This window comes from Cupressus sempervirens, chromosome 1, assembly GCF_028749045.1.
Source record: "Cupressus sempervirens isolate cs-2001-9-10 chromosome 1, ASM2874904v1, whole genome shotgun sequence".
Classification (NCBI taxonomy): domain Eukaryota; kingdom Viridiplantae; phylum Streptophyta; class Pinopsida; order Cupressales; family Cupressaceae; genus Cupressus; species Cupressus sempervirens.
Window position 1 is genome coordinate 839,231,983 of NC_143118.1, and position 25,878 is coordinate 839,257,860.

Genomic DNA, 25,878 nt, shown 5'->3' on the forward strand with positions numbered 1-25,878 from the left:
TGGGCTAGGGTTAGGTAGGAATCAACAGCTATGGTTGATCCATATTGCCGCTTAGAATATCTATCAACTTGATTGGTTGCATGTATTGCATAGGGATTCATAATATACCTCCATACATATCTTCTAGAATTATAAACAATCATTGTGTTAGGCTAAAAATGGTTTTCATAGAAGTTTCTGTCATTACAAACAACTATGTCCAAAATCATTCACCTGGCATTTGAAGACTTTGATGCTTGGCCATCACTGTATTCATAATGTTGTAACTTAGTTCCTAAATGACTTAGCATGTTTTTTTTACTCAGCTTCTAAACCACTTAACATGTATAGTTTTCTAGGCTCATGAGCAACTTGACCCAGACTAGGTATATTACCCAGCATGTATTGTTTGGCAACTGATGCTCGGCATGCTTCAATCACTCAGCTTGTACTAATTTTTCAACTCGCTCTAATCACATGGTTTGTATTGTAATACTAATAGATAATGATTGAGTGTTTGTTACTACCTTGTCAAAACCAATCTGAGATTTAAAATCTCCCCCTTTTACATGAGTGTTAGTAGCCCCGTTTTCATCAATAACAATCTTTTGCATTTTTGTGGTGAAATTTTTTAATTTTGTTTCAATAGGGTGGTAATTCTATTCTCAAAATATGATAAACCCTAGTAGATTACACAATTACCCATTTTTCCCTAACCCTAAGCCATAAATGGGTGGGTTTTCTTTTTCTAAGGTGCATTATTTTTCTTATGATGTTATGATGGAAGGTTAGAAAAATATCACAAACAAGTGTGATGACCTTTTGCAAACTCACAATAGGTGTTGTATCATGTTATCGTAGACATATTCATTTTCCTTCTAGATCTCATGATGACCTTTCTATCATAATATCGTGTTGTGTTATATTTTGTCCATGAACAAGTCTTTTCTAATGTTTCAATAGCCTGATGTAGCCGTTGAGGTGGAAGAGGAGGATGCACCCCAAGCATCTTGGATGGAAAAGGGGCATAAAAGATAGAAAATTGTGCAAATCCCTCCTCATGTTAGGTAGAGAACTTTGCAGATTTTACCAGGGTGCAGTCAGTATTTTGCTGACATAAGGTAGAACTATCTCCAGACTAGGGCTGATGTAGCAAAAAATAGTTTGATAGATCTTGAGCTGGCAGTAGCAAGATTGGATGATAGGATTTTCCAAGCTCAAAAATTCTTGGAGGATGATGAATTCATCAAATCCAATGAATTCAAATTTTTTTAAATACAAAATCAAACAAAGTGAACTTGTCCTCAGGATGAAATCTAATGAATCTGATGATAGAGGATGGATTTAATTGAGAAGCTACAAGCTTATGAACCTGAGAGTGAAGTGATGACTCTAGAGGACGCTAGGGATCTTGACCAGAGGAGTGGCATGCTATTAGTACCAAGTTGGGACTTGGAGCAAGCTTTCATGCTTGATCAAATTAGAATATAGGAGAATGCCATCTCCTATGAAGCAATTGGTGTTGGTGGTTTAAAAAGAGAGACTAGTTTCAATATAGACACCAAGTCCTTAGTGGTTTGGAGCATGGCCCTAGCTTCTAAAAAACCAAAATTGATGGATGTACAAAGCACAGAGCAAGGCAATGTGATAATTTGGACTCTGCATGGCACCTCTAGCTCAGAGATATCTAAGGCCTTGAAACATTTTTCATTTATGAATGAGGCCAAGGTAGAGTAAATGGAGGATAGATTGTCCCAAGCTATACATCACTACATTGATGTTAGAAAGCTCTATGAAAATGAGCTCAGAAGTAGTCATGTATAAAAAGAAAGAATTGCTGAGTTGAAAGCTAAGGTCTAGGCACTTGAGGATGAAATTGTATCCCTTAGTGAGCAGTTGATATAAGCAGAATAGAGAGTACCTCTAGCTCAAGAAGAGGGATAAGGGACTTCAGTGCCAACTATAGATATTATTCAGGCTTCGATGCATACTAAGGATACAAAGGAAGGTGAGTCCTCACAACCAAGGAGGATGAGTATTAACACTTAGTCAGTCCAACAGGGTGGTGATGTGAAGATTGGGATCCGTAGAGCTATGACTAGCCACAGGGTTGATATTTTGAAGAACCTCTCACAACAGGCTCATTGTTCTTTTGTTTCTTTGCAAGGTCCTGAGCAATTCTACAATGAGGCACTCTCATGGTTGACACCCACTTTTAGCCTTTAGGGCCCTTACATTTAGTTTTTGGATAGGTTAATTATGATAATGGCTAAAAAGCTAGATTTACTAGACAAGATTTTCACAGTCAAGGAAAGCCTAGAAATGGTGAAAGAACTAAGTGGCTTCTGTTTTGGTAAGTTGCAAGTTATACAAGGAAAATTAAAGATATTGTCAAATAGAATGAAACCTTGTATACCTTCAATCTTGGATATTACCAATACAATAAGAAATTGGTAGGAGTGATCAACCTCTTTTGATGACATTTTTATCCAAGAGACTACATCAGCAATTTTTTAGGATACTTTTGATTCCCCTTTTCATTCTTTAATTGATTCTCTCTTCAGGGCAAAGAAAATTTTGAATAAATTTATTGTTGAGTCTAAGGCAATTATGGATGCCAAGTGGACCAAGGCTACTCAAGATTTACAAGAGGTAAAGAATACTTACTGGCCCACCAAGAGGGAGATTTATGTCTAGGAAGCAGTAAGTGAAATAAAGGCTCTGCCAGCTAGAAGTAGCTAGGATATTTTGTGCATTCAGGTAGCAAAGTGAAAAGGGAAGAAAAAATCAAGAATTCAACATTAATGTTTTTCTACTTCCTCAACTACTTACCTTTTTTATCGATATTTTGAAGGCTAATCTTTGTATTTATTGTATTCACCTCTCAAAACTTGTGTTTTCTATTTGAATTTTGACATGTTTCCTCCTCTCATTTGTAACTTATTGCAATCTTATTTATGGATTTCCAAGATGAGCAGTAGAGGTCAGTTGTCTGTGGAATTAATATATGTGTCATATATTATTTTGCAGTCCATCCACTTTTTGTTCTATAATGATTTGAATGAGTTTACATATATGCATTTTTAAATATAGAAGAAATTTTTGGGACCAATGGCTTTATCTCTATGTCATACAATGAGTTCTATTGGTGGTATTAAGGTTTTAAATTGAATCATTACCTTTGTAGTTTTGTCTCTTTACCATATAGTTGTAGCTTTAAGACTAAATAGATAAGTTTCTCTTTAGTTTAATGCAATCCATAAGGTTGTATTTCTTTTATTGATTGCTACTAATTCAAGAATTAGGTAAATTACTTTCAATAATTTATAAGGTTTAGGGTTTATGGAATGGATAAGTATCAGAATCTAACTAAAAGTTTAATGTTGATACTTTCAATCACAAGTTGATTAAAATGGTCTAACTACTAATATTTGACTTTATATCCCATTGGATAAGACACTGGTCCTTTCTAAATTTCAATAGTATATTGCTGGTTCATCTTTATATAAGAAATCACAACAACAAATCAACTTATTTTTATGCATTTAAGAAATAGAAATGTCAGTCAAGGCTTGTTAGGTGTTAATTTCCTTGGTTATAATTAGCTACTGCAATCAAGAATTTTTTAGCAAATTATAGAAGAATATTGACCATTTCTACTATAGGGGATAATTTAGTACAGAGAAAACATCAAGCTGACAAGGTAAATATCCCTTAGGTTTGCCTGCCTTGGCTTAGCAGAGCCTAAAGTGAAGTGAGTCCTATTGACTCTGTCAATTGGTCTAGAACTAAGATTTAGCCTTGCTAAACATAGGATTTAGCTCATCCTTAGGCTTGTCTCTAGTCTTTGTTTCTTGGTATCAGGTTTAAATCTACCTAATATGTTCCTTACCAGAAAGAACTCCAACAAAATGGTGACTCTACTAGGGAGTTAAGAAGAAGTTACTATCAAGCTATTTTACAAAATACCCAAGTCCTAGTGTATTATTTCTTTTCTTGGTTTTACTTCATATTTTTGAATATTGGGTGGCAACTCAAGTAAAGGTTTTGTAACTAGTGCTAAAAGGTTTAAGAAAATTCTACAAGAAATGGCTGAGAAAAAGAAGAATACACGTCTTTACCAAGCATCATCCTAAGATACCATTGTTAGGTGAATTACCTCCTAGGGTAAGAAGGAATCAAAATAAGAAGAAACCTAATTTCAATTCTACACCAGTCCCTTGAAGTAATTTGTTAGCTCAGTCATTATATCATCCTATTGAGGAGAAGGAACCTTCCCCTAAAAGTACTGAGTTAAAAGGAGTTGCACTCTTGGGAGAAATATTCTCAGCCCCACCACAGATTTTCCAAGATAAAAGTGTGTCCCCTATGATCAATTTTTTGCATAGATCAAACATAGTAAATGAGATAAAACATAGTTGGGGTTTTAGGGAAAACATGGAAATGGACTTTAGTTCTAGACAAGAACCGCATGTAGAAAATCTTATAGATTTTGACCCAATGGATTCTGAGGCTATTACTATAGATCATGAGGAATTATTTCCATAGCTTGTCCTCCTCAAAAGGAAAGTTGTAGATGAGGAAACTAGGCACTTGTGTTTAGAAAAAGAGAAAGAAAAGGTTATTATGAATACTATAATTGAAAGGGATAACTTTCTTAGGAGAATGGCTTCATTGCAGGAACAAAATAAAAAGTTGGAGGAGAGATCTTCTAATCTACACTCTGACATCTTTGGGGATATGGGTGCTTTGAGAACTGATGTTCAAAGACAAGAACAAATTCTTAGAAAAAGTCAAGATCCTAGTGTTGCACAAGTTCAACTATATAGGCCTTTGGAGACTACAGTCAAGGAGCCTCAAAGGAGAGATTTGGACAAGGGTAAATAGAAGGTTTTTGGAGTACAAATCAGTGAGCCACATCTCCCTAGTAAGTCCACTTCCTTTGTTATGTCAAAGCTTGACCTAAATCTGGAAAAATCAAGAAAAGAAAGGGAGGACTTGACTAAGGAACTTGAGAAAGTAGAAAATGAAGCCCAAGCTACTAAGGTTAGAAGAAAAATCATGTTCATCAAGTCAAACTTTGCTTTAATAGCTCAACCTAGTCAGCCTGCATAGGTTTTACCTATTTCATCTGGTGTTGGTACTCTTACAATAGGTCAAAGTGCACCACTCTTAGCCCCTTTTACAACTCCTGCTACTGCTAGTTAGTTTCCCCTTCTCCAGCTTCCCTATCAAACTCAAATCCCTTTCCAAAATCAATTTTTTGGAACAAGTTCCTCAACTATCCCAGTCTTCCAAAGAAAACCAATTTATATGGAAAGATATAAGTAGATATCCTTCTTAGCAATCCTTGGTTTGCTGAAAATAATGTTGTTACTAGTGAAGAGCATCTCAAAAAGTTCATTGATATGCTAAATTATTATAAGGTTGAACATGAAGATGTAGTGATGAAGCTTTTTGTTCACTCACTAATTGAAGATGCTAGAGACTGGTTTAAAAGACTGCTTGATGATAGTATCAACTCATGGAATGATCTTGAGACCCTATTTAAAGGGCAATACTGGGACAAGAAAAATGTTGGTTTTATGTTGAATAAATTCAACAATATCAAGAAGAATTTAAATGAATCAGTCTTTGACTTCAATGTCAGATTCCAAAAAGGTATGTATAAACTTTTCCAAATAATGAGATTGAATGAAGATGTGTGTCTTACTAGTTACTTCAATGCTTTTGATAGTAAGATGGCTTATGTCCTTAGGGATAAAGATCCAAAAACACTAAGGGATTCTTATATAATGGCTATTAATATTGAAAATAATAGGAGAGTTGAAGGAAAGCTTGGGAAAAGGGATGACCCTAAATTATTCAATTATAGAGGAAAGAGAGATAATGACAAACATGTTTCAGGAAAGAAACTTGAAGATGACCAAATGGGAAAAGTTTTAAATTTTTTTAAACAATTAAATTCCCCAGTTCCCTTAGCTAGCAAGCTAAATATCTCAGAGAGGGTCCCTTTTAATAGTAATTTTAATAAGCAGCCTAGAATGCAAAACTATCCCTATACTACTCAATGGAAAGATGGAAAGCCAATTCCTAATCCTACGCAGGGGAATAGAGGCAAAGGGACACCAGACCCTTTATAGAGAAACTCAGTAAATATGAATGATGAAATCCACTAGTGTCATGTATTTTAGTCACCACATTCCCCTAATTTTTGTGTTGTTGCTTAGTCCTTTTGTGATAATCAGCAATTGTAGAATGATGAAGACATAAATAATAAGGATCAAGAAGATATTACTTGCAACATGATCCATCTTTGTGACAGTGTTGGGGGTTAGATGTTAGTGAGCCTAGCCTTGAGATTAAAAATTAGAGAATGGTGTATCACACACATCACCAACAAGTCTTTTCTGACAATGAATACCAAGATAAAAATGTTATATGTAACACCCTAGCTGCTACTGATCCCATCAGCCTGAGGAAACCTTCCATTGACAAAATTGATATAATCATTTTTGAGTTAGTGGTACAAGTCTAGAGTACATATAATCTAAGGAATAGGATTATAGATGGTGCCCCTCCTAAGTCATCTGGCATTTTCATCAAGGAAAACATAGAAAAAGTTTCCCATGAAAATAAAAATATTTCTCCAGAGGTTCCTAAGATTAAAGAAAATAAGAATAAGAGATGGGAACCAAAGAAAAGGGTGCATTTCCAAAATGAGGAGATTAGTAAGCTAACTACCCTAGAAAAAGAAACAAGTTCTAATGTTGTGAAAAAGAATTCATTTGTCATTCAAACCACTACACCCTTAGATGTTAATATGAAGAATACTTCTTATGATCTAGTTGATATGGTCTCAATGTTATCACAAATCATTGTTAAGGTCCCTTTAGCATAAATTTTTAGGATAGAGTAACATAAAAGAAAGGCCTTATCTTGGTTGGGAGGGATACAAGAGAATGATATGGTTACACAGACACCAACTAGTACATTACAGATCCCAGTGATTGACAAAGAAAAGGAAGACATTGGAGTAATGTCTAAGATACCCCAAATGTATCTAGACAATTCATCAGTTGCATATTTGCAGGATACTAATCCTTTTTTCTTAAGTTTGATTATAAAAGGTAGGACACTAAAAAATTGTATGATTGACTCAGGTGCTTCAAACAATATAATGCCTTTTAAAGTTATGTAGGCCCTTGGTCTAGGAGTTGATACTAGACAAGGCAAGTTTAGGGCAATGGATGCTAGAGAAGTACCTATCATAGGTACTATTAATGCTTTACCCTTCAGACTAGCTACATATCCTAATGAGGAACTAACTATGTCAGTCTTAGTAGTAGATATTCCCCCCACTATGGGATGTTACTTTCAAGAAAGTGGAGTGCTACAATGGGGGGAAGTAGCAATGTGATTTATCATATGCTACTTTCAAGGTAAAGGAAAAGGTCATCAAGGTTAACAGAGAACCTAGAGTGACTCATATCTTTGAGGAAAATATTGACAAAGATACAACTTGTTTTATAGACACAGATGTGAATGCATTTAGAGCTAAGTTGATAATCCAAGAAGTGGAAAAGTTTCTTGCCTTAATTGAACAAGAAGTCACATGTTGCTTAGATTCTCCAAATCTCTAGAGCATCTATTTTGATGGAGCAAGATCAAAGGAAGGATTAGGAGCTGGAATTATCTTTATTTCTCTAGAAAAGAATACATTCGAGTATTCCTTTTCTCTAAATTTTACATGTACCAATAATGTTTCAAAATATGAGGCTCTATTGCTAGGATTGAAAGTTGCAACACATCATGGAATCAAGAAAATACATGTTATTGGAGATTCTGACTTAATTATCTCCCAAGTTAAGGGTATTTATGTGTCAAAAAAAAAATCAAAGAAATATAGGAATGTTGTATGGGAAATGATTGAATCTTTTGATGCTTTTGAGATTATATGGAAAGACAAAAGTAATAATAAGATGGTAGATCTTCTGGAAAATGTGGCCATAAAGCTTGATGATATGTCATTTTCTAGTGTATCCACCATAGAAGTGTAGAATAGGCCTTCAGTCCCAGATAATGTATGTAGTTGTGACAGAGATATCCTAAATTTTCTACTCAATGAGGATAAGTATCATGGACAAGAGCTTGATTGCAATGGTGGAGAAAATTGATGGGAAAGAAATAATTTTTGGACAAGAGATTTTACGATTAAAAAATAATAAGGTACCAAAAGGTCTAGTTATATTGGAAACTGCTTTTGACAATTAAGACAAGATACTTTCAAATGCAAAAAATGATAAACCAAAGGAATTAGAGGACATTAATTTAGGTATAGCTGATTCCCCAAAAAAGGTGTACATTGGAAAAAATTTAAACCCTAAGATTAGAAAGTCTTTGATTAATTTACTAAGAAAATTTAGACATGTGTTTGCATGGTCTTATGATGATCTCAAGGCTTATAGGCAAGATTTGTTCCAACATGTTATACCACTTAAGGAAGATGTAAAACCTCTTAGGCAAAAGCAAAGACCTGTGAACCCTACTCTGGCCCCTAAGATGCAGGAAGAATTATTGAAGCTCAAAGATGGAGGAATAATTAAGCCAATTAGACATTCTTCATGGGTGTCTAATCTTGTACCTGTTAGAAAAAAGAATGGTGACATCAGGCTTTGTGTTGATTTTAGAAATCTAAATATTGCATCTTTAAAAGACAATTATGGATTGCCTAATATGAAGGCCATGCTTCAACAAGTAACTAGTTTAGAATTGATGTCCACGATGGATGGTTTTTTAGGTTACAACTAGGTTTTAGTTGATGAAAATGAGCAATTCAAGATAGCCTTCACCACCCCTTGGGGAACATATGTGTATGTAAGAATGCCATTTGGCCTCATAAATGTTGGGGTAACTTTCCAAAGAGCCATGGATGTTGCTTTCAAAGGCTAGATTGAAAAATTCATGGTAGTGTATCAAGATGACTTGACTACATATTCTAAGAAAGCTGAAGATCATTGCAGGCATCTTGAAAAGATTTTTCTCAAAGCTTTGGAGTATGGGATATCTTTAGACCCAAGAAAATGTACCTTTGGGGTAACCAAAGGGAAACTTCTAGGTCATATTGTTTCAAAGGAGGGGGTTAAGATGGATCCTAAGAGGGTAGCAGCAATTGACAAAGTCCAAAAGCCAAAAAATGTTAAAGGTATATAGTCTTTCTTTGGATAATTTAATTTCTTGACAAGATTTGTGACTAACTTTGCTGAGGTTAGTAGGCCAATCTCAAAAATGCTCAAGAAAGGTGCTACAATAAATTCAGAGGGTGAGCCTTCTATTGCTTTCCAAGAAATAAAAAGTGCTATTAAGAATACTCCAGTTCTTAGGACCCCTAATTATGGAAATCCCGTGCATATCTTTTCTTTTGTGTCTTTTCATACAAGCGCAGCAGTTTTACTTCAGAAAAATGAAAATGGGCATGAACAACCTATAGCATTTTTTAGTAAATCCCTACAACCTATAGAATTGAAATATGTTATCAGTGAGAAACAAGTGTATGCTCTTTTCAAAGCTATCAAGACTCTTAGGTGTTATCTTGTAGGGGTTGTTGTCATACCTTTTGTGCCAAGTGCAACAGTGAAGGATATTTTTTCTTAGTAAGAGATATCTAGTAGAAGGTGTAGATGGATTAACAGAATCCAAGAATTCAATATAGATATGAAAATTACTAAGCTAATAAGAGGTTAGGGATTGGCAAAGCTCATGGCACGAGAAAATTTGGATGCCAACCAAATCAATGTTAAAAATCAAGATCTTAGCCTTAGCACATGTGACATGGAATATTGTGATTGGTATAAAGATGTAATATACTACTTGCAACACATGTAGTCTCCAACTCACCTAACAGAAAATGAAAAGAGAACTATAAAATTGCATTCAGTTAGGTATATTATTGTAAATAGAATGTTATGGTGGAGAAACTTTGAGGCTATACTACTAAAATGCATTGATCGACAAAAGTCTAAAAAAATATTGAGTGAAATGCATTTAGGTATATGTGGAGGACATTATATGGAAAAGACTACAACCCATAAGGTCATGAGGGCAGGTTTTTGGTGGCCTAATCTATTTAGGGATGCCCAAGTTTTGGTGAGTGGTGGGACTAAAACTTGCATGGTCAATTTTGAGTCACATATTGAAACTTTTGAAGAATCAATGCCCTAAAGTGCCTTTTATGCATATGTAGTTGGTTGTCGGTTTGAGGCCTAGATGGTGTTTGAGTGGCTTTACACCTTTCATTTGACATATGCATGTGATTCGCAATGTTATTTTTCCATCTCGAATCATTCAGTGAAGTCCCATTTTAAGCTAGTGTCAAAATTCACAATTCTGCCCATGTCAAAATGCATACAGTAGCCCAGTTTGTCTTTGAATATCTTTTACCTAGGAATGTGTCATGGCCCACCACCTTGGGGATGTTTATTATGCATATCAAAGAACATGTTTTCCAATTTTTAGCCCATTTGAAATCCATTTTCCTAGGTTTCAAACCCCTCAAAGTTGGTCATTTATTGGTTCGTGCATTTGTGTAGTTATTCACAATTCTGGGTAGCCTTGTTCGACCAATGATATCTTTGACCTAGTTGACCCAAATGAAGAAATTATTTTTGTATTGTGTTCTAGGGGTCAGACACTTCATATTTTCAAATTTTGAGGTCATGACGAATCCATTTGATCAATTTTCTAACATGATTAAAAACCTAGTTTGCATTGTTTTGTTACAGCTAAGGTATCCAAATTGATTTGTACCCTTGTTCGGCACATTATAACTTTGATCCCATGATTGGAAAACCTAAAATAATTGTACCATTGTGTTGTGTCCTGAAAGTCCTTCAAGTATGCCAATTCTCAAGTCACGATGAATCCATTTGCATACTTTCTTATGTCCATCTGTTTACCAAAAACTACTTTTTGACATATTTGCAAGTTTAAAATTACCAAGTGCCTGTTTTCAAAAATTTTCCAAATGCGTACTATGATTCATCATGAGCCAAAAACATAGAATTATTTTCTCATCATGGCAAAGAACCTATATCCTAGTTTTCAAAACCTCAAATGATCAATAACCCTGTTTATAGTGTCAAACTCGAGCCTAATTTATGTTTTTTAACATTGTTTGCCTGTAGGATAATTAAAGTATCGATGTTCGACAATTAAAATCTTGACTGGGAATTTTTCATGGGATGAGAATTTGTAGTATGGTAGAGTAGGTAGGATTGAACACTCATGCCGATTTCCATGGCCTGGTTACTTGATTGAATCAGTTTATAAGGTCAGATGGCGGGCCTCCAGACACAAAATCACAATTTGTAGAATTGATTAAAAATTGATAAAATTAAGGAAACTGAAGGTGTTTTAAAGAGGAGAATGGTAATGTTTTGAGTAGATCCACAAACGCATAGAAGAAAAGAATTTTCTTTTGTTGCATGAAAAATTGGGTGTCAACTTTTATTTAAATGGAAGTTGTTTATGATTTTGGGGAAATAAAGACTTTGGAATAAAGGTAAATGAAAGACCCTCCTCACATTAGTGTCTTATTCCCAATCTACGCACTAACTCATGGCACCAATTTTCCAACATGGCCTTTTATAAGGTATGAAGTGCATTTTGCAATAATGTGGATCTAAAGTGGATGTAGGGTTGCCAACTTCACCTTTCCATTACATTCTAAATTCACAAATGAAGGAGCAATCCATAGCAATCAGCAATATTGCAGAGGTAAAGAGCTTCTACAGGGAGAATTGGCAAGGGAGGCTTTTGTTTTGAAATTGAAAACTGATGCATAAATATTTAGAAATTTCATGCAAAAGAACAAAGCAATAGCAAAAAAAAAAAATTTAAAATAAAATGCAGCCATAAGAAAAGAAAGCCTTCGTGATTAAACAAGAGAAGGCACTTGTTGAGACATTTTACATTTGCAAAAATGTTTCAAGATCTCATTGAAATTTTTGAAAGGGAGGAAATGATTTTCCATGACCGAAAAAACCTGTGCATAGTCTCTTTGGTGGAGACAAATCTATTGGTATTATACTTTGGAGTTCAACAATGAAAAAGAGAGCAAATCCAAAGAGGCAAGGCATGGTGACAGCAAGAAAAACCCATATATAAAAAATTTCTTCTTGTTTTCTCATGCTACTAAACACAAGTAAAGTCCATGCTCACTACAATTTGATCTTGGTTGGATGCCAAATAAAATGGCAAAATTAAAGCAAGGGTAGAGCCTCACGTGTAGAGACTTAGTGAAAAATAGAAAAGCTTATGTTGAAGATGGGTCTCTTAACCCACTTAGCCACTAAGTTTGAAGTAAAGTCAACAGCATAAGAAGAAGATTTTCTAGTCAAATGAAGAAGCCACAGTGAAAACAAAAGAGGGAGTTTGTGCAAAGAAAATAATGTGGGAGAAGAGAAGAGATTTTTAATTCATCAATGCTTGAAGAGGTAGACATTGCAATCAGTGTTGAACTTCCATGTTTGAAGAGGAAAAATGCATAAAGAAGAATAATGTGCAACTAGGAACAAAGCAAAGAATAGTCTAAAACATATATCCCACATTGGCTGGGGAGTGAAGCTTTTTCATCTTTAAATACTATTTCTTACACTATGCATTGTATCTAAAGGACAAAGGATTTTGAAAGCCAAGGCTTGTCGGTGGGGCCCCTGAATATGGATGTTAGCTGGTAGGTCACTTGAAGACATTTTGGACAGGCATGCAAAACAAAAAATGTATCGAAAAAGCCCATTGAAAAATAGAAAACGACCAAAAAAGTTCAAAATCTGGCAAGTCACCATAACGCTTGCCAAAAAATTTCAAAATCTGGTGAAAGTCCAATGTGCAATGTGGGGCTCGCTCAATGAATATGGGATTAACACTTGGCACTGTGGCAGATTAAGGGGAAGTAGAAAATGATTTTAAAATCATATTTCATAATGTTTGAATGCTTGAGTTTTAGATTTGAAAAGATTTGGAATATTTTTTAAAGTTTTATAAAGTTTGACTATATGAACTTTTTAAAAAATTTCATTTTTTAATGGCTTTGTTTAGTCTAGGAGGCAATTTTTCAGAATGGTCTCAGGGGGGGAATTTTTACCTAAAATGTGTAGTGTAATATACCATCAAAACCAAAAAAGAATGAATTTTCTGATTATGTAGTTAGTTTCTGTACAGCAAGTAGTTGGTTCATGCTACACAAGTTTTTCTCTCAGAGATTGAATGGCATGTTTTATCAAGTGTTTCAAGTCACCAGTTGTAGAATTCAGTAAATAAATACCTTAAAACATATTCAGCGATCCTGTATCTGATTATTTTAAGGATTTTTTGTGTTTGGCCCCAAATTGATAATTTGACACATACCCGAGTTCAATTATCAAATCTTTGTCTTTCATTGAGATATTTCTGGCTTTTGGAAATCAAATGATGTAGATTTGATTCTAGCAATTAAGGAGAGAGGGTAGAAAGAGGTTTTTCATCTTCTTAGGAAGGATTTTTGAATGGACACCTGTCAGTTACAAATTTCAATTTGAGAATTCCTTCCTGCTATATCTTTCCCTTTCTTTCTCATTGTAGAGGTTCCAGTTTTGAGAAGAAAATCACTCACTACTGAAACACCATTCTTTAGCACTTCTTCTTGTATGAGAAGCATTTATGTTTTAATGTAGATAGTTCAAATTCGTTAGGTGATTTTTGAATTAGTTTTCTATACATCTTTCATGTATTTGGTTTCAAGGAAAACAAATAAAGAGCAGTAAAGGGTTTTAAATTCAGTCTGAATCTTGTCTCATGTTCATGGATGTGTAATTTCTTCTAATTTGTGAACCAAGAGAATGAATTAGGTTGCATTTCATTTTGGAATGTATGTGGTTAAAATGTCTTGCAGATGGAACAAAGAGCCATGTAATTGCTTGGTGTTTATCATAGGGTTTGCAGATTTCATGATGGTATGAGATTCAAATCTGAAGTAGATGTCTGTTCACAAGGTGAAGGATAGATCAGGGATCTTGATGTAGAGATATGTCTAAATTTCTAAAATATGTATGGATGTAATTCATCTAATTGCCCAATAGATAAGGCACAAGTCAGAGATAGGATCATTACATTTTGTTGCTTATATTTGGATCTTGTTGATATCAACATTATTAATCAAACACTTTTCCCCTTTCATGTTGAAGAGCTATAATAGAATGCCCTTGCTCAGCTTATGAGATTCATAGCTTTGCATTTAGCTACTATAGATCTGTGTCATTTCATGAGTCACTAGGAGAAATAAGGGTTTTTATCTACTTCATATTAGATTCAGTGTATGCTTTGATAACTAGTACCATATAAAGAATCTATAGGTCCACTTGCCTCGGTCTAACAGAGCCTAAAGTGAAGAAGGAGTTATGCCTTAAAGTTGGCCCAAGTTCTTGGTGAAGTGTGTCCATTATTGGAGATAGCTTCACATAGATGCATTCTTGCCTTGCATACTTGGTTGTTTAAACATTGTTAAATTAGGAGCCAACAGTGAGAAAGTGTGATTCATGCCAGAGGTTTGTAGGAAAGTTAAAATTCTTAGGAAATACACCTTTGCAATCAGTTGAGGTCTAGGAACCTTTCCAACAATGGGGAATGGATTTTGTAGGTGAGATCTCACCTAGCTCCAGTAGTGGCTTCTCTTGGATACTAGTTGCAATTGATTACTTCACAAAGTGGGTTGAGGCAATCCCTAATAGAAATTCAACCAGCAAAGTAGTGAATAATTCCCTAGTCAACAACATCATTACAAGATTTGGATGTCCTAAAAGAATAGTGACTGATAATGCTATGTGCTTTAGATCTGTGAAATTCATTAAATTTTGTGAAAGATGGCATCACTAGATCAGTTTCTTCACCTTATCATCCACAAGGAAATGGGTAGGAAGAATCTACAAATAAAAGTTTATTTAAAATCATCAAGAGAACCTTGGATAATAACAAAAAGGCTCAAGATTCAAAATTACAATTAGCTATTTGGGCTGATAGAGTAACAGTCACGAAGGCAATAGGTGTGTCACCTTTTTACCTTGTATATGGAATTTAGGCTAGAATGCTTCAAAATAATCTGATAGGCCTATATAATTTTATTCAAATGTATGATGATGACATCATTGATGATATGCATGATAGAATTGATTAATTGGATGGATTAGTAGAAACAAGGAAAGAAGCCTCTGCAAGGAACATGAAAATACAGCTACAAACAAAACATTTGTATGACAGAAGAATAGTAATTAGGAAATTCCAAGCTGATGATCTTGTTTTGATGTGGAATGCAAGGATACAAGAGATGGGTAAACATGGAAAATTTGATCCCATTTGGTTAGGACTTTATTTGGTTGTTTCCTTTTGGGGTGAAGATTCATATTTCATTAAAGATTTATCAAGTAATCTTTTACAAATGCTAGTTCATGGGTAGTTTTCGAAAAAATACTTCTCTTAAGGACTTCTCGTTTCCTAAAAGAAGATTTTTCTCTGTAACTACTTGTACAAATTTGTCTATTTTCTGTATATATGTACATTCTTGTTAATAATTATTGTTTCCCTCTCAAATTTTTGTGTGTGGTCTGCTCAAACTAGAAATTCTTTTTTCTTGCATGGATACAAGTTATCCATCATCCCCAACCAGAGCCACTGGTAGCCCCTTTTTCATTAGTAAAAATGTTCTGCATTTTTGTAGTGAAATTTTTTAATTTTTTTTCAATAGGGTGGTAATTATATTCTCAAAATTTGATAAGCCCTAGTAGATTACACAATTACCCCTTTTTTCCTAACCCCGAGCCATAAATGGGCAGGTTTTCTTTTTCTAAGGTTCATTTTTTTTCTTACGATGTTACGATGGAGGGATAGCAAAATATCATGAACAAGTGTGATGGCCTTTTACGATCTCACAATAGGTGTTGTATTGTGTTATCGTAGACATATTTATTTTCCTTCCTGATCTTGCAATGACCTTTTAATCATAAGATCATGCCACGTTATGTTTTGTCCACGAAGGGGCCTTTTTTTATGCTATGATAAAGGTTTGTTCATGGCATTTGGAATAGTGAGCAAGGATAGTTATGACCCTATGATATAGGCTTCATTGTCAAATCATAAGGCAAAAGATGGTGCCCAACAATATTATGGTGCTTATCGCATGATCAAAGGGTGTGATTTTTTAAGTTGAGATGTTATGACATAAGCTTTGTCATATGATCGTATGAAGGATCAAGGCATGTTGAGATGGTGCAACACCCTATTTTCATAGGATCGTAAAGGTCATAAAAGTAAAACATGTCATTAGTGGTCAAGATAGATGTCAGTTTCCTATCGAGAAAGGACAACATACATATGCCAAATGTATTCATTATCAACATCTGTGGGATTGAAAGTTTTTAATATGGATAGTGGATGTAGTCTTTGATCTTATGGTAGCCCTTTCATCATAAGATCTCAAGGTTTTAAGATAGGTTTTTCTGATGCTATGATTCATGGGGTTTGTCGTAGGATTGCACCAATGGAACAATAAACTGGCAATGTAATCATGTGATGTTTTCAGGCTAACTATAACATCATAGAAGGAAACATGCATGGTTATGATGTTACAAGGCAGGAAGCAAAAATGTGATCGTATGATCATAGGGCATAAGAAGATAACCTATGATGCTCTAAGACCACTTGTTGTGAGATCATAGAACAAGGTAGAGTAAGTTGCCAATGTTGTGACAATAAAGGGTATCATATGATCGTAAAAGGTTTTGCCACTTTTTTTGATTGCCTGATATATATTTTAAAAGGGGTATCATGGGGTCAAAGAACCATTGATACAATATTATGATGCTACAAAAGGTCTTTTCAGTCACCTTGTCATAATACCGTAGAATCTAATCTTTATAGCAAACATAATGATGAGAAAAGAAGTATGGGATTTTCAGCCAATCAATTTTGAATACTGTACAAAAAGTGCATAGTTGGAAATTAATGGTGATGCTTCCTAAAGTTGACAGAATGGATTGAGATTATTCTCACATATGTAAAATCAACACACCTTAACATTCATCTCAACATATAAACTTATAATATTTTCCATTCCCATTGTCACTATTCATCATTCACATAATTAGATTTTGAGTTCATCGTGTGTTGTCTGTGTGTGCTGCATTATTATTTCCAAGGCTTGTAAGAGACAAAATTTTCACAATTGCAGACAATTTAGTTGCAAATTCACAAAATGTCAAACCAAGAATTAGAGGAAATCTAAGCCTCTGAAATGGCAGTATCAGAGACATCAACCTCAAAGGGAGGTAAAACTAGACAGAAGAGGCCCAGTCATTTTCTGAAGGAATGGATAAAGTTGTTTCCAAGATCAACCAATGTGAACTTTGTAGATGATCATATCTTCTTTGACCCCTATGCTAATTGCAGAGATGCTAGGTGCCTTGGTACCACTAGTTTTGAGCTCTTTAACTTCTTCTACTGCAACTAGGACAAGATGGTTCCTGTTTGTAATCCCTGGAAGAAGAACCTAGCCAAGCTAATTTTCTCAAAGGTATTCATAGATGTGGACTTGATGAAAGCCCTATTTTGATGCTACAATCCTGCCACCAAGTCTTTTCACAAGAATGATGGAACTATTCTATGCACCTTAGATAGAGAATCTTTTATTGAGTCTTTTGGGTTAACTGGAGCAATGGGCTAGCCTCTAGGTTTGAAGGACTTATAGAGGAGATTTGAGGAAAATCCCAATGCTTTTACTGGAGCCTCATTGTTGCAACATATTCTTGGAGAGTTAAAGAGGGTGGGTGATTTCCCAAAGAAGATGCCCATGGACAAATTCAAAAGTTATTTTCTCAAAACCATATATGGTATCCACAAAGTTGTAGGAAAGGATGGGTCTAATGAGGTCTAGGGGGTTGAATATATAATTGCTAGAGTTGTACAAGATGCTTACCATGCCTATGAATATGACTATTTTAGTCATACACTAGATATAATGAAGGATAATATTGCCAAGGGGAGGTCTGGAGAAATGAGGGAGTTCACTTTCCCATATTACTCTCTACTGATGCACTTAATTATCTACAAGAATGTGGGATACATTAGCTTTGATTTCATTGATCAAACCTTTGATTTACATGGAGACTTGCCAACACAATTATGGACATGGGTATGGGATACCTCTTATAACTTTTTTGACTCTATGCCATTTTTTAATAATTTTAGTGTTGTCATAATGAAAATGTTGGACCCAAGGTATTTAGGGCTTATGAAGTTTTGAAATATCTCTTGAGACCATCCCTACTACCTAAGGGAAAGAAATTAGATCACAATTGGGGGAATATTTTCTTATTTCCAAATTTTTCATTAATGAGAGTCTATGGTTGTCCCTAGCCACCCCACATTTTACCAAAGTTTAGTCCTCCTAGATTAGGGATAATTGAATTTATTTGGTAGTTCTTCATGGCTAACAAGGAATACTTAGGCCCTAAGGTACATAGGGGAATCTCTTTGTGTAGATTTTTTTAAATTGGTGATTTTACTATTGGCAAAGAAGCCTTAGAGCCTGTTCATTCTTTTTTCAATCATTATAATTTGTGTATTGGCCCATATAGAATGTATGATTCTAAGGGATGGATGAGGGCCACATTGAAGGAAGTGTGAAATTATGTGTTACCCAATTCCAAGGAATTACCCCATGAAAAAATCACCCCCAATATAGTAGCATAAAGGGAGGTAGATGATAAACTTGCAAAATTGGATGATGTACTAAGGGTAGAGAAGGAATTGAAAAGGATTGATTCCCAGTTCCCAGGTTTCTACATCGATATCCCTTACCCACAAAGAATTAGGAAGATGGTCATGGATCATGGTGAAATAATGGCTAAGATGCCAAAGGGCCCAATGGGAGAGGAGGAAAGAGTGTGCCAAGATAGCCCTGAGATTGATGTAGCCCTTGAGGTGGAAGAGGAGGATGCACCCCAAGCATCTTGGATGACAAAGGGGCATAAAAGATAGAAAATTGTGCAAATCCCTCCTTAGGTTAGGAAGAGAACTTTGCAAATTTTACCAGGGAGCAGTCAATATTTTGTTGACATAAGGCATAACTATCTCCAAACTAGGGCTGATGTAGCATAAAATAGTTTGTCGAATCTTGAGCTGGCAGAAGCAAGATTGGATGATAAGATCATCCAAGCTTAGAAATTCTTGGATGATGATGAATTTATCAAATCCAATGAATTTAAAAGTTTTTTAAACAAAATCAAACAAAGTGAACTTGTCCTCAGGATGAAACCTAATGAATTTGATGAAGAAAGGATGGAGTTAATTGAGAAGCTACAGGCCTATGACCTTGAGAGTCAAGTGATGACTCTGGAAGAGGCTAGGGATCTTGTCCAAATGAGTGGCATGCTATTAGTACTAGGTTGGGACTTGGAGCAAGCTTTCATGCTTGATCAAATCAAAAGATAGGAGAATGCCATCTCCTATGAAGGAGCATGGCCCTAGCTTCTAACAAACCAAAATTGATGGATGTACAGAGCATAAAGTAGGGCAACATGATAATTTGGACTCTGTAGGGCACCTCTAGCTCAGAGATATCTAAGGCCTTGAAACATTTTTTATTTATGAATGAGGCCAAGGTAGAGGAAATGGAGGATAGATTTTCCCAAGCTATACATGACTACATTGATGTTAGAAAGCTCTATGAAAATGAGCTTAGAATTAGTCATGTATACAAAGAAAGAATTGTTGAGTTGGAAGCTAAGGTCTAGGCACTTGGTGATGAAATTACATCCCTCAGACAGTAGTTGATACAAGTAGAATAGAGAGTACCTCTAGCTCAAGAAGAGGGGCAAGGGACTTTAGTGCCAGCTAAAGATATTGTTGAGGCTTTGGTGTAGACTGAGGATGCAGAGGAAGATGAGTCCTCACAACCAAGAAGGATGAGTATTGACACTTAGTCAGTCCAATAGGGTGGTGATGTGAGGAATTGGATCCTTAGAGCTATAACTAGCCATAGGGTTGATATTTTGAAGAACCTCTCACAATAAGCTCATATCTCTTTTGTTTCTTTGCAAGGTGTTGAGCAATTTTGTAATGAGGCACTGTCATGGTTGACACCCACTTTTGGCCTTTGGGGATCTTACATTCAATTTTTGGATAGGTTAATTATTCTGATGGCTAAAAAGTTAGATTTACCAGACAAGATTTTCACAGTCAAGGAAAGCTTAGAAATGGTGAAAGAGCTAAGTGGCTTCTTTTCTAGTAAGTTGCAAGTTATACAAGGAAAATTAAAGACATTTTTAGATAGAATGAAACCTTGTATACCTTCAATCTTGGATACTTCCAATACTATAAGAAATTGGTAGGAGTAGTCAACCTGTTTTGATGACATTTTGACCCAAGAGACTACATCAGCCATTTTTAAGGATACTTCTGATTCCCCTTTTCATTCTTTAATTTATTCTCTCTTCAAGGTGGAGATAAATTTGAATAAATTTATTGTTGAGTCTAAGGCAATTATGGATGCTAGGTGGACCAAGGCTACTCAAGATTTACAAGAGGTAAAGAATACTAATTGGCCCACCAAGAGAGAGATTTATGTCTGGGAAGCAGTAGGTGAAATAAAGGCTCTATTGACTGGAAGTAGCTAGGATATTTTGTGCATTTGAGCAACAAAGTACAAATGGAAGAAAAAGATCAAGGATTTAACATTAATGGTTTTTTGCTTCCTCAGCTACTTACCTTTTTTATCGATATTTTGAAGGCTAATCTTTGTATTTATTGTATTCACCTCCCAAAACTTGTGTTTTCCATTAGAATTGTGAAATGTTTCCTCTTCTCATTTGTAGTTTTTTGCAATCCTATTTATGGATTTCCAAGATGAGCAGTAGAGGTTAGTTGTCTATGGAATTAATATATGTGTCATGTATTATCTTGTAGTCCATCCACTTTTTGTTCTGTAATGATCTGAATGAGTTTACATATATACATTTTTTAATACAAAAGAAATTTTTGGGACCAATGGCTTTATCTCTATGTCATACAATGAGTTCTACTGGCGGCATTAAGGTTTTAAATTGAATCATTATCTTTATAGTTTTATATCTTTACCATATAGCTATAGCTTTGAGATTGAATAGATAAGTTTCTCTTCAGTTTAATGCAATCCAAAAGGTTGTATGTCTTTTATTGATTGCTACTAATTCAAGAATTAGGTAAATTGCTTTCAATAATTGATAAGGTTTAGGGTTTATGGAATGGATAAGTATCTGAATGAAATTAAAAGTTTAATGTTGACACTTTCAATCACAAGTTGATTAAAAAGGTCTAAGACTGCTAATATTTGACTCTATATCCCATTGGATAAGACATTGGTCCTTTCTAAAGTTCAATAGTATTTTGTTGGTTCACCTTTATATAAGAAATCACAACAAAAAATCAACTTATTTTTATGAATTGAAGAAATAGAAATGTCAATCAAGGCTTTTTTGTTGTTACTTTCCTTGGTTGTAATTAGTTACTACAATTAGGAAGTTTGTCAGCAAATTATAGAAGAATATTGACCACTTCTGCTATAGGGGATAATTTAGTACAGAGAAAACATCAAGCTAATAAGTTACATATCCCTTAGGTTTTCCCACCTTGGCTTAGTAGAGCCTAAAGTGAAGTTAGTCCTATTGACTCTGTCAATTGGTCTAGAACTAAGATTTAGCCTTGCTAAACATAGGATTTAGCTCATCCATAGGCTTGTCCCTGGTCTTTGTTTCTTGGTATCAGGTTTAAATTTACCTAATATGTTCCTTACCAAAAAGAACTCCAACAAGTGGAAAAAACACTTTGTCATGTATATAGAATCCTTATTATGAGCATAACTTAGATAATATATATGTGACTCAGCTATCATACAAAATTTAAAAACTTCTAAATTTTGCAAAATGGATGACTAATTGTCACACCTTATTTCTCCATTTCTCCATTACTCCCCCTAATTAAATATTCCTTACTATATCTGAATATGATTCTCCTATTGAGTAGATCTTGTTGTGCCCTAATTCTACATTATTACTCCCCCTTACTCAAAAATTCACTATCCCTTTATCAACAAAAACTAAAACTTATAATCCCCCTTTTTTGACACTTATGACATGGGTGTTATGCTGATAGTGTGGTTATCAAAAAATAATTTATGGATCTCCATTATAATTGTCAGGGTTGCATCCCAATTTTTGCATGCTACCTCTAGATATTAATACAAAATGTCTAGCTAGGTAGCAAGGTCAACTAAGCCACCATGAGTAGAAAGCTTATTATCTTTCTTTATCAATGTCTCAGCATAGGTTATTTCCTTATGTATCACTTCCACATATGTGGTCACAATGGATTGGATACTTATCAACGTAGCTCTAATAGTATCATCATGTGCTTGCAACTCGGCAAGCCTACCTTGTGTGGATAGCGGTCTCTGAAAATGATACTGACTTTGACTAGGAGATAGTTTCAAGGTATTACAATAAGCTTTAGATCTCCCTACAGTTGATCAAAATCCCTATAAACTTCTTGTGTGAACATATTTACATCACATAGCTTGGTGTAGAGAGAGAAAATATTCTCTAACACCTTCTTCACACTCTCTACTTTGGTTGCCAAATCAACCTGTTTGAGTAAAATAGCACTAGAAATATTTTCAAGTACCTTTGAATAAAATTTCCTTTTAGACCATTCTAAGAGTTTCACATTGGAATCTAGGTATTCATCTTTTATTTTGTAAATAATACTAGAAAGTTGTTCAATGATGGGCTTGTCTTCATTCATCTCAGGGAGATGAAAGGCATCATAAAATATGTCTTTATTTTCATGCAAAACTTGTTTTTTCTTATGCTCCATTCTCATCATTTCTTGCTTCTTCTTTCTCTATAGAACTTCTTGTAGAATTCTCATCTCTTCAATTGTGATTGTTGATAGATCAAACTTGGGCAACTAAATCACCTCATCTAGACTTACATCTCCAAATGATGTATCTTTTTCATGGTATGTGCTAGGGCTAGGCCTTGAAATCTATAGTGGGGTAGCATCTATACTTAGCCTTTGAAGAGTATGACTAGTAAGAGGATATATAGATACTGGTAGGGTAAGCAATGTCTATATAGAAATTTTTTCCTCTGGCTTAGTGGGAACCTCTAACTCTTCAATCCTACTATCTTCTTTTACTTCTTTTTGAACGTCACCTATAACATGTGGAGTAGGTATAGGAATTGCCTCCTAACCTATGTGAACTTCAGTTCCATCCTCTTCAATAGTAACAATGGTAGGAAAATCTAAAAATTTTAGGCTAGGAAATGATGTGTCATTTTTTTGTGCCTTGACCTCTTTCATTTGAAAAACTATAATGGGAATTGTAGATGGTGTCTCAGTTGTATCAATAGGTTTTACCTCTATTGATTGAGGGGGCACATTAGTTGTTTCTTGTGGCTTCTCCCCTGTAGATGTTAGTTATACCTTCTCAATCACATCTACTCTCACCAAAATAGGATTTGTGCATAGTTTTATTGATGTAGTGGAGTCAACCAATATCTTCTTGAGATCTTCCTCAATTAAAGGATTGATGTTTTGAGCTGATGTGCGAGGAAATTCCTTGATTTTTATTGTGTCCTATTGACTCTCTTGAACTCCATGTGGTGGACTATTACTAGACACTTGTGCATCTTGTTGCTCATCCGTAGTTGTGGCCTCTTCTACAATTTCCTTAATCACTTCCACATTAGCCTCTTTGACTAGAACTTCAATATCTTGAACATCTTTATTTGCATCACTTTCCTTGGGTTGCTTTGTTCCTTCATCTACCTTCCTTTCAACTATTGTAGTAGGTATCCCATAGATAGTCTTCCAAAGAAATGTTCCTTGTGTTACCATTCCTTCTACATTGTTCCTCAAAATCTTGAAAGCTCTATATTTGGGGCAAAATCTCCCCTTATATTTATTCATGGCTTTAGCTATCATCTACTTGTCCAAGGCAGGCATAACTTAGGATAGTTGTGCCTCTCTTATTTTCCTTTCTATGGTAAAACTAAATTGCCACTTTTTCTCAACTTAGTCTATACATGATTTGTAGTATGCTCAACTAACATAACAAGCTTGACCAATACTAATAGAATTCCATCAGTCAGCAATAACTGTGAATCTTTCCATGTTTGACAACAACATGGAAAACTAACAAAACTATAGATTTCTTCCAGTTCTAATCAATACATTGCATCTTAATTCATGCATATATAATATTTTTAGATCTTTGATTCTTGGAACTTATGTATAATATATAACATTTAAAATATTAGTCCCATACATATTTCTTGATTGCTTAGTTGGGAGTGTTGGAAATATTCAATACTATTCTAAGCTACTAAGAGGGGAGGGGTGAATCAATAACTTTTAAAACTTCTACCAATTTCAATTTAGTAAATCAATTAATACTTAGTTCATCACATCTGATCTAATTGCATGCATGGGAAATAAGAAACAAGAGAGCATCCACAACACTTGAACACAATGATTTGATGACCCAGAAACCTTCCAAATAGAAAATAAAATTGGGGTGGGGATGATACCCACAAACTTTAGTATTGCAATATAATTTGGCCGATTAAGGCTTACATTGATCACTTCTGATGATATGCCCTGTTAGGAGCAAATAGGACTGTTAGGTCCACCTTGTGAGAGGATTCAAAAACACACAATGAAGTACACACTCAGTAAAGAGATTTATAGAAGACTTCTAGTTCTACCTTGTTAAAGTATTTTGACTAGTTCATCTATTAGGATGAAGCATTAGATCTCTAACTTGAAACTAATTTTGCTAATAGATGTTCCTTTGTGTACTGATCACCTTTCTATGATATATTTGACTCTGCTACTCCTTATGCTAATATGGCCTTCATAATTCTTTATAACTTGACCTTTTCACATTCACAATACATATGCTCACATTCACATTCTTGCTTTCATACTTTCATGCTCATACATTTGAAATGATACAATGCATTACATATATATATCAATTCAAATTACAAAATTACAAAGTCAGCCATGACACAAGTTAAAACAAATATTACAAAGTCAGCCCACATAAAGATACTTGGGTCCCAAAGACTAACTCAGCGAGGTTTTGATACTCAACATCAACTATCACTACTTGGCATCATCATGCTCTTGGAAGATGTAGAAGCTCAATCCATCTTGATCACTTTCAAGTAATATTGAACTTGGTCTGCATTGGTGACTCGGTAGATATTGTGCAACTTGGAAAACACTAAATCACTTGGTTACCATGAAGTGGCTCAATTAACACTATCTTCACATCACATGAACTGAGAACTCAGTAAACACTACAATGCTTAGTAACCACTGGCTTTGCATCACATGAACTACAAACTCAGTAACCATTCATAAACTTGGTATACACTGAAATACATGATTTGAACTATTGAACTTCATACTAACTGAATATGCTCAGTAACCACTAGAATTGGTCCAAAGGACTCGATATAAATTGTAGAACCTGGTGGCTACTAAATTACATGGAAAACACTATAAACTATTCAGTGAGCTTGGTAGATGTACAAATTCTAAATAAGTGTGTGTCACTAATAACAAACTTGATTGATATGTCAACAGGGGGTGATGTGATCACTCGATCCATTAGATGAAGTGACCTCATCTAAACTTAATGTGTTGCAATATTTCTTCTTATTCTTCCATGTCTTGTTCATTTGCACTTTGACATTCTCAATATTGATATTTTCTTTACCTTTATTATTTCCATTACTTGGTGTTGGTGACTTAATTGGACATTGT

At 34.8% G+C, this 25,878-nt stretch overlaps 1 pseudogene; it reads right to left on the minus strand.

Moving 5' to 3' along the window:
• Positions 1 to 23,940, minus strand: part of LOC149580461 (receptor-like protein 4) — a 130,512-nt pseudogene extending 106,572 nt beyond the window's left edge.
• Between the last annotated feature and the right edge of the window lie 1,938 nt (positions 23,941 to 25,878).